Source organism: Globicephala melas, chromosome X (assembly GCF_963455315.2).
Source record: "Globicephala melas chromosome X, mGloMel1.2, whole genome shotgun sequence".
NCBI lineage: Eukaryota > Metazoa > Chordata > Mammalia > Artiodactyla > Delphinidae > Globicephala > Globicephala melas.
In genome coordinates this window covers 124,932,370-124,942,212 of record NC_083335.1, presented here as the reverse complement: position 1 = coordinate 124,942,212, position 9,843 = coordinate 124,932,370, and positions in this window count along the sequence as shown.

Sequence of the window (9,843 nt, the reverse complement as noted above, 5' to 3'; positions counted from 1 at the left end):
TGTATGTGCACACACACACACTCTCACACACACCGCCGTGTGACTCAATGCAGTTTATACCACCACACAGACACACACACACACCTCACTGTAACTCAATGCCAAGCCCATACAAGTAAACAGAAACACACAACCATGGCTCACTGAGACTCAATGAACAGTGTATACTAGCACATACAAACACAAGGCTCAATGTGAGTCAATGCATAGCCTATACCCGCACACACACACACAGAAACACCCCTTAATGTGGCTCAGTGCACAGCCTATTGCAGTACACACACACACACACACACACACACCGTTCAGTAATTCAATGCAAATCGCATATCAGTATACACATACACATACTCTCACCTAGGTGTGACTCAATTCTCAGCCTATAGGAGCACACACACACACCTTACTGTGACTCATGCAGACTCTACAGCACCAAATACACAAACGCTAACACAGGGCTGGGATTCAATGCACAGTCCATACCAGCACATGTACACAAACCACACCACACTGTGACTCAATGCTCAGATTATACCAGCACACACACATGGTTCACCGTGTCCTAGTGCACAGCATAAAACATCACACACACACACACACACCACACACGGTGACTCAATGCGCAGCCTGTACCTGCACATTCACACACACACACCTCACTGTGACAAAAAGTGCAGCCTATACCAGCACACACACACACCTCAATGTGACACAATGGTCAGCCTATACCAGAACACGCAGACACACACATACATCACTGTGACTCAATGCACACACTATACCAGCGTGCACACAAACACACAGCAGTGTGACTCAATGTACAATGTATACCAAAACACACAAGCATACACACACACCTCAGTGTGACTCAATGCACAGCATACTCCAGCACACACACATACTCACCTGCACAGATACAGGATTCACTGTGACTCAATGCACAGCCTATAGAAGAACACACACACATACCAACATGCACACACACATGGCTGACCGTGACGCAATCGCCTATACCAGCACACACACACATGAGTCACTGTGACTCAATGCAGTCTTTAGCACAACAAACACAGACACACACACCCCATTGAATCAATGAAAGCCCACCAACACACACACTCTCATACACACACACACATGGCTCACTGTGACTCAATGCACAGTCTGTATCACCACACACACACATACACCTCAGTTACTCAATGCAAAGACCATACGAGCACACACACACACACACATAACTAATTAAATGCTCCACACATACTAGTGCACACACACACAGACATGCTCACTGTGATTCAAGGCACAGTCTATACGAGCACATTAACACACAAACAACTCATTTTGACTCAATGCGCAGTCTACAGCAGCACACACACACACATAACTCACTGTGACTCAATCCACAGCCTATATCAGCACACACACACACACAAGGCTCACTGTGACTCAATGAAGTCTGTAGCACCACACACACACACACAAACACACACATACACCTCAGTGACTCAATGCAAACCATTACGAACACTCACAGACACACACCTAACTGTGATTCAGTGCTCAACCTCTACCAGCACACAGACGCACACACAGACACACACACACACACATGCATGGCTCATTCTGACATAATGTACAGTTCTTACCAGCACAAACACATGCAACACATCTCACTGTAACTCAATGTTCAGACTGTACTTGCACACACACAAGGCTCCCTGTGAGTCAATGCACAGCCTATACCAGCAGAGACACACACACACTGCTCTCTATGACACAGTGCTCTTCCTGTACCATCACACACACACACAGCTTATTGTGATGCAATACAGACTCTACACAACCAAATACACACACACACGCACAGCTCACTGTGATTCCATGCAGACTCCATACCAGTGCACAAAAACACACAGCACACAACTCAGTGTGATTCAATGCTCACTTTATACCAAAACACACATAGACACACACACGGTTCTCTGTGACTCAGTGCACAGTCCATACCAGCACCGCACACACACTCACAGCTCACCTTGAATCAAAGCACAGCCTACCCCAGCAAACACACACACACAGTTCACTGTGACTCAATGCACAGGCTATACCAGCACACACACATATACACACACAGCTTACTGCGAAACAATACAGTCTCTACACCACCAAATACACACACACACACACATGCACAGCTCCATGTGATTCCATGCACATTCCATGCCAGTGCATACAGACACACAAAACACACCTCAGTTTGACTCAATGCTCACAGTATGCCAAAACATACATAGACACACACACACGGCTCCCTGTTACTCAGTGCACAGTGTATGCTAGCAGAGTTACACACACAAAGAAACACACATGGCTCACTGTGAGTCAATACACAGCCTGTACCTCCACACACACACACACATACAAACACTCACACACAGCTTAGTGTAACTCAATGCAAAGCATATACCAGCATGTGCACTCACACACACACTCACCTCCCTGTGACTCAGTGCATAGCATATAATATTCCACACACACACACATACCTCACTGTGACTGAATGCACAGCCTGTACCAGCACACACACATGCAAAAACTCACACATGGTTGTGACTCAATATACAATCCACACCAGCACATACACACACACGACACCTGTGTGAGTCAATGCTCAGTTTATACCAGCACAACCACACGGCTCACTGGGTCCTAGTGCACAGCATATAACATCACACACACACACACACACCACACACTGTGACTCAATGCGCAGCCTGTACCTGCACATTCGCACACACACACACCTCACTGTGACAAAAAGTGCAGTCTATACCAGCACACACACATACCTCAATGTGACAATATGGTCAGCCTATACCAGAACACGCAGACACACACACACATCACTGTGACTCAATGCACAGATTGTACCAGCGTGCACACAAACACACAGCACTCTGACTCAATGTACAATGTATATTAAAAGACACAAGCATACACACACACCTCAGTGTGACTCAATGCACAGCCTATACCAGCACACACACATACACACCTGCACAGATACAGGGTTCACTGTGACTCAATGCACAGCCTATAGAAGAACACACATGCATACCAACATGCACACACACATGGCTGACCGTGACTCAATCAATCGCCTATACCAACACACACACACACAGCTCGCTGTGACTCAATGCAGTTTGTATCACCACACACTCACACACACACACCCATGAGTCAATAAAGCCCATACCAGCACAATAAAACCCATACCAGCACACAAACTCACATGCACACACATACACACACCAGACTGTGACTGAAAACGCTTCCTGTACCAGCACACACACACAAAAACACCTCACTGTGACTCAATGCACAGCCTATACGAGCACACACATACACACACAGCTCACAGTGACTCAATACAAAGTCTATACCAGCACACACAGAGACACACAAGCACACACAGCCCACTCTCTCTCAATGGTCATCCAGTGCCAGCACACACACACACACACACAAACACACACACACTCGTTCAGGTCAAAGATGATAAAACCACAGTCCACACTATCACAAACACACACAAACGGCACTACTCACGGTGACACAATGCACAGTCTACACCAGCAAATACACACACACACATACACACATCTCCCACACATTTAACTGGGACTCAGTGCTGTGACTATACCAGCTCCCCACACACACACATGGCTCACTGTGACTCAATGCACAGCTAATTACTGTACACAGAAACACACATACACACACATATGGCTCAGTTTGACCTAACGAACTGTCTGTAGCACCACATACACACATGCACACCTCAGTGACTCAATGTTCAGCTTGTACCATCACACACACACGCATACACAAATACACATACACACACAAATATGGCTCACTGTGATTCAATGCACAGCCTATAACATCACCCAGAGACACCCATCACTGTGACTCAAACCGCAGCCTGTACCTGCACATACACACACAAAGACTCACCTTCTGTGACTTAATTCACAGCCTAATACAGCATACACACACACACACACATACACACAATCACAACCATCACTGTGACTCAATGCACCTCTTATACCAGCATTCACACATGGCTCACTGTGAATCAATGCACAGCCTATACAAGAACACACAAACACTCACTCACACATACTGGAGTGTGACTCAGTGAACCACCTATAGCAGCACACACACACAAACACAAACATACACAGCTCACTTGGACTCAATGCACTGCCTCTACCAGCACACACACACACACACATATGACTCAGTGACTCAATGCACAGCCTGTACCAGCACACACACACACACACACCTCAATGTGACACAATGGTCAGCCTATACCAGAACACACAGACACACACACACATCACTGTGACTCAATGCACAGACTATACCCGCGTGCACACAAACACACAGCACTCTGACTCAAATGTATACCAAAACACACAAGCATACACACACACCTCAGTGGGACTCAATGCACAGCCTATACCAGCACACACACATACACACCTGCACAGATACAGGGTTCACTGTGACTCAATGCACAGCCTATAGAAGAACACAGACACATACCAACATGCACACACACATGGCTGACCGTGACTCAATCAATCGCCTATAGCAGCACACACACACACGACTCACTGTGACTCAATGCAGTCTTTAGCACAACAAACACAGACACACACACCCCATTGAATCAATGAAAGCCCACCAACACACACACTCTGATACACACACACACATGGCTCACTGTGACTGAATGCACAGCTTGTATCACCACACACACACACATACACCTCAGTTACTCAATGCAAAGACCATACGAGCGCACACACACACAAAACACACATAACTGATTAAATGCTCCACACATACTAGTGCACACACACAGAGTCATGCTCACTGTGATTCAAGGCACAGTCTATATGATCACATTAACACACAAACAACTCATTTTAACTCAATGCGCAGTCTACAGCAGGACACACACACACATAACTCACTGTGACTCAATCCACAGCCTATATCAGCACACACACACACACAAGGCTCACTGTGACTCAATGAAGTCTGTAGCACCACACACACACACAAACACTCACATGCACCTCAGTGACTCAATGCAAAGCCCATACGAGCACTCACAGACACACACCTAACTGTGATTCAGTGCTCAACCTCTATCAGCACACAGACACACACACAGACACACACACACACACATGCACGGCTCATTCTGACATAATGTACAGTTCTTACCAGCACAAACACATGCAACACATCTCACTGTAACTCAATGCTCAGACTGTACTTGCACACACACAAGGTTCATGGTGAATCAATGCACAGCCTAAACGAGCAGAGACACACACACACTGCTCTCTATGACACAGTGCACATCCTGTACCATCACACAAACACACAGCTTATTGTGATGCAATACAGACTCTACACAACCAAATACACACACACACATGCACAGCTCACTGTGATTCCATGCAGACTCCATACCAGTGCACAAAAACACACAGCACACAACTCAGTGTGATTCAGTGCTCACTTTATACCAAAACACACATAGACACACACACGGTTCTCTGTGACTCAGTGCACAGTCCATACCAGCACCGCACACACACTCACAGCTCACCTTGAATCAATGCACAGCCTGCCCCAGCAAACACACACACACAGTTCACTGTGACTCAATGCACAGGCTATACCAGCACACACACATATACACACACAGCTTACTGCGACACAATACAGTCTCTACACCACCAAATACACACACACACACATGCACAGCTCCATGTGATTCCATGCACATTCCATGCCAGTGCATACAGACACTCAGAACACACCTCAGTTTGACTCAATGCTCACAGTATGCCAAAACATACATAGACACACACACATGGCTCCCTGTTACTCAGTGCACAGTGTATGCTAGCAGAGTTACACACACAAAGAAACACACATGGCTCACTGTGAATCAATACACAGCCTGTACCTCCACACACACACACATACAAACACTCACACACAGCTTAGTGTGACTCAATGCAAAGCATATACCAGCACGTGCACCCACACACACACTCACCTCCCTGTGACTCAGTGCATAACATATAACATTACACACACACACAGACACACCTCACTGTGACTGAATGCACAGCCTGTACCAGCACACACACATACAAAAACTCACACATGGTTGTGACTCAATGTACAATCCACACCAGCACATACACACACACGACACCTCAGTGGGAGTCAATGCTCAGTTTATACCAGCACAACCACACGGCTCACTGTGACTCAGTGCACATCATATGACATCACACACACACACACACATACACCTCACTGTGACTCAATGCACAGCCTGTACCTGCACATAAACATACACACACATCACTGTGATGCGATATGCAGCCTATATCAGCACACACACACACACCAAAGTCTGACAAAATGGTCAGCTTATATGAGAACACACAGACACACACATCCCTCACTGTGACACAATGCACAGTCTATACCAGCCTGCACACACTCACACGACACTGTGACTCAATGCACAATCTGTAATAGCCCACACACGCACACATACACACCTTATTGTGAATCAAAGCACAGCCTATATGTGAACACACACACATACTAACATGCCCTCACACATGTCTCACGGTGACTCAATCGCCTATGCAAGCATACATATATGGCTCACTGTGAGTCAGTGCCCACTCTATACCAGCACAAAACACAAACACAGCTCACTGTGACTCAAGGCACAGTGTATGGCAGCACACACACACACAGACACACTCATACCCACATCTCATTGTGCCTCTAAGCCTGTGAAAGCACACGCACAACGAAACAAACACCCCTCACTGTGACTCACTGCACATCCTATACCAGTGCACTCACACACGCACACACATGGTTGACTGTGAATCAATACACACTCTATACCAGGACACATACACACACACACACACACGGCTCCCTGTGACTCAGTGCACAGGATATGCTAGCAGACATGCACACACAGAGAAGCACATATGGCAAACTGTGAGTCAATCCACAGCCCATACCTCCACACATGCACACACTGACACACAAAAACACAGCTCAGTGTGAGTCAATGCAAATCCTATACCAGAAAGTGCACACTCACACACACACACAAACCTCCCTATGAATCAGTGCATAGCGTATAACATCACACACAAACACCACTCTGTGACTCAATGTGCTGCCTCTACCTGCACATACACACACAAACAACTCAATATGACTCAATGTGCAGGCTGTACCAGCACACACACACATACATGTGCACACACACCTCAGTTTGCCTCAATTGTCAGCCTATACCAGAACACACAGACACACACACCTCTCACTCTGACTCAATGCACAACCTATACCAGCGTGCACACACACTCACATGGCACAGTGAATCAAGGCACAATTTTACCAGCCCATGCACACACACCTCAGAGGGACTCAAAGCTCAGCCTATACCAGAACACACACACACACACACATGCACAGATGCAGACCTCACTGCGACTCTATGCACAGCCTATACCAGAACACACACACATACCAACACGCACTCACACATGGCTCACTGCTACTCAATCAATCGCCTATACCAGCACACACACACACAGCTTGCTGTGACTCAATGCAGTCTGTATCACCACACACTCACACACACAACCATGTGTCAATAAAGCCCATACCAGCACACAAACTCACATGCACACACACACACACACCTGACTGTGACTGAAAACGCTTCCTGTACCAGCACACACACACACAAACACCTCACTGTGACTCAATGCACAGCCTATATGAGCACACACATACACACACAGCTCACAGTGACTCAATACAGAGTCTGTACCAGCACACACACAGACACACACACACACACAGCCCACTCTGTCTCAATGGTCATCCAGTGCCAGCATACACACACACAGACACACACACACACACGCTCGTTCAGGTCAAAGGGGATAAAACCACAGTCCACACCATCACAGACACACACACACTGCACTACTCACTGTGACTCAATGCACAGTCTAAACCAGCAAATACACACACACACATACACACACAACTCCCACACATTTAACTGTGACTCAGTGCTGTGACTATACCAGCTCCCCACACACACATGGTTCACTGTGACTCAATGCAGCGCCAATAACTGTACACACACACACACATACACACACAAATGGCTCAGTTTAACTTAACGAACAGTCTGTAGCACCACATACACACATGCACACCTCAGTGACTCAATATTCAGCCTGTACCATCACACACACACACACATACACAAATACACATACACACACAAATACGGCTCGCTGTGATTCAATGCACAGCCTATAACACAACCCAGAGACACCCATCACTGTGACTCAAACCGCAGCCTGTACCTGCACATACACACACAAAGACTCACCTTCTGTGACTCAATTCACAGCCTAATGCAGCACACACACACACAAACACAACCATCACTGTGACTCAATGCACCTCCTATACCAGCATACACACATGGCTCACTGTGAATCAATGCACAGCCTATACAAGAACACACACACACTCACTCACACATACCTGACTGTGACTCAGTGAACCACCTATAGCAGCACACAAACAAACAGAAGCATACACGGCAAACTTGGACTCAATGCACTGCCTATACCAGCACACACACACACACACAAACACATATATGACTCACTGACTCAATGCACAGCCTGTACTGGCACACACAAGGCTTACTGTGACTCAATGCAGAGTCTACACCAGAATACAAACACATGGCTCACTGTGACTCAATGTACTGCCTATACCAGCACACAGACACAGAGACACATGCATGGCTCTCTCTGATTCAATGCACGTCCTATACTATCACATACATACACACACACACACACAGTCACTGTGACACAATTCACAGCCTATACCACAACACCCATGCAAAGACACATATGCACGGTTCATTGTGACTCCATGAACACCCTATACTATCACATACATACATTCACACATGGCTCATTGTGAATCAGTGCATAGTCTGTAGTTCCAGGTATACACACACAGACACACACCTCAGTGGCTCTATGCAAAGCCCATACCATCACACACACACACATACACACACAGCTCACTGTGAATCAGTGTACAGTCTTCAGCTCCATGTACATACACACACAACACACCTTAGTGAATCAATGCAGAGACCATACCAGCATACACACACACATACACACACCTGAGACTCAATGCTCTGCCTCTTCCAGCACACACATGCACACACACACACACACGGATCACTGTGATTCAATACCAGCCTGTATGTGCAGACACACACACTCTCACACACACCGCCGTGTGACTCAATGCAGTTTATACCACCACACAGACACACAGACACACACACACACCTCACTGTGACTCAATGCCAAGCCCATACAAGTAAACAGAAACACACAACCATGGCTCACTGAGACTCAATGAACAGTGTATACTAGCACATACAAACACAAGGCTCAATGTGAGTCAATGCATAGCCTATACCCGCACACATACACACAGAAACACCCCTTAATGTGGCTCAGTGCACAGTCTATTGCAGTACACACACACACGCACACACACACACACCGTTCAGTAATTCAATGCAAATCCCATATCAGTATACACATACACATACACTCACCTAGGTGTGACTCA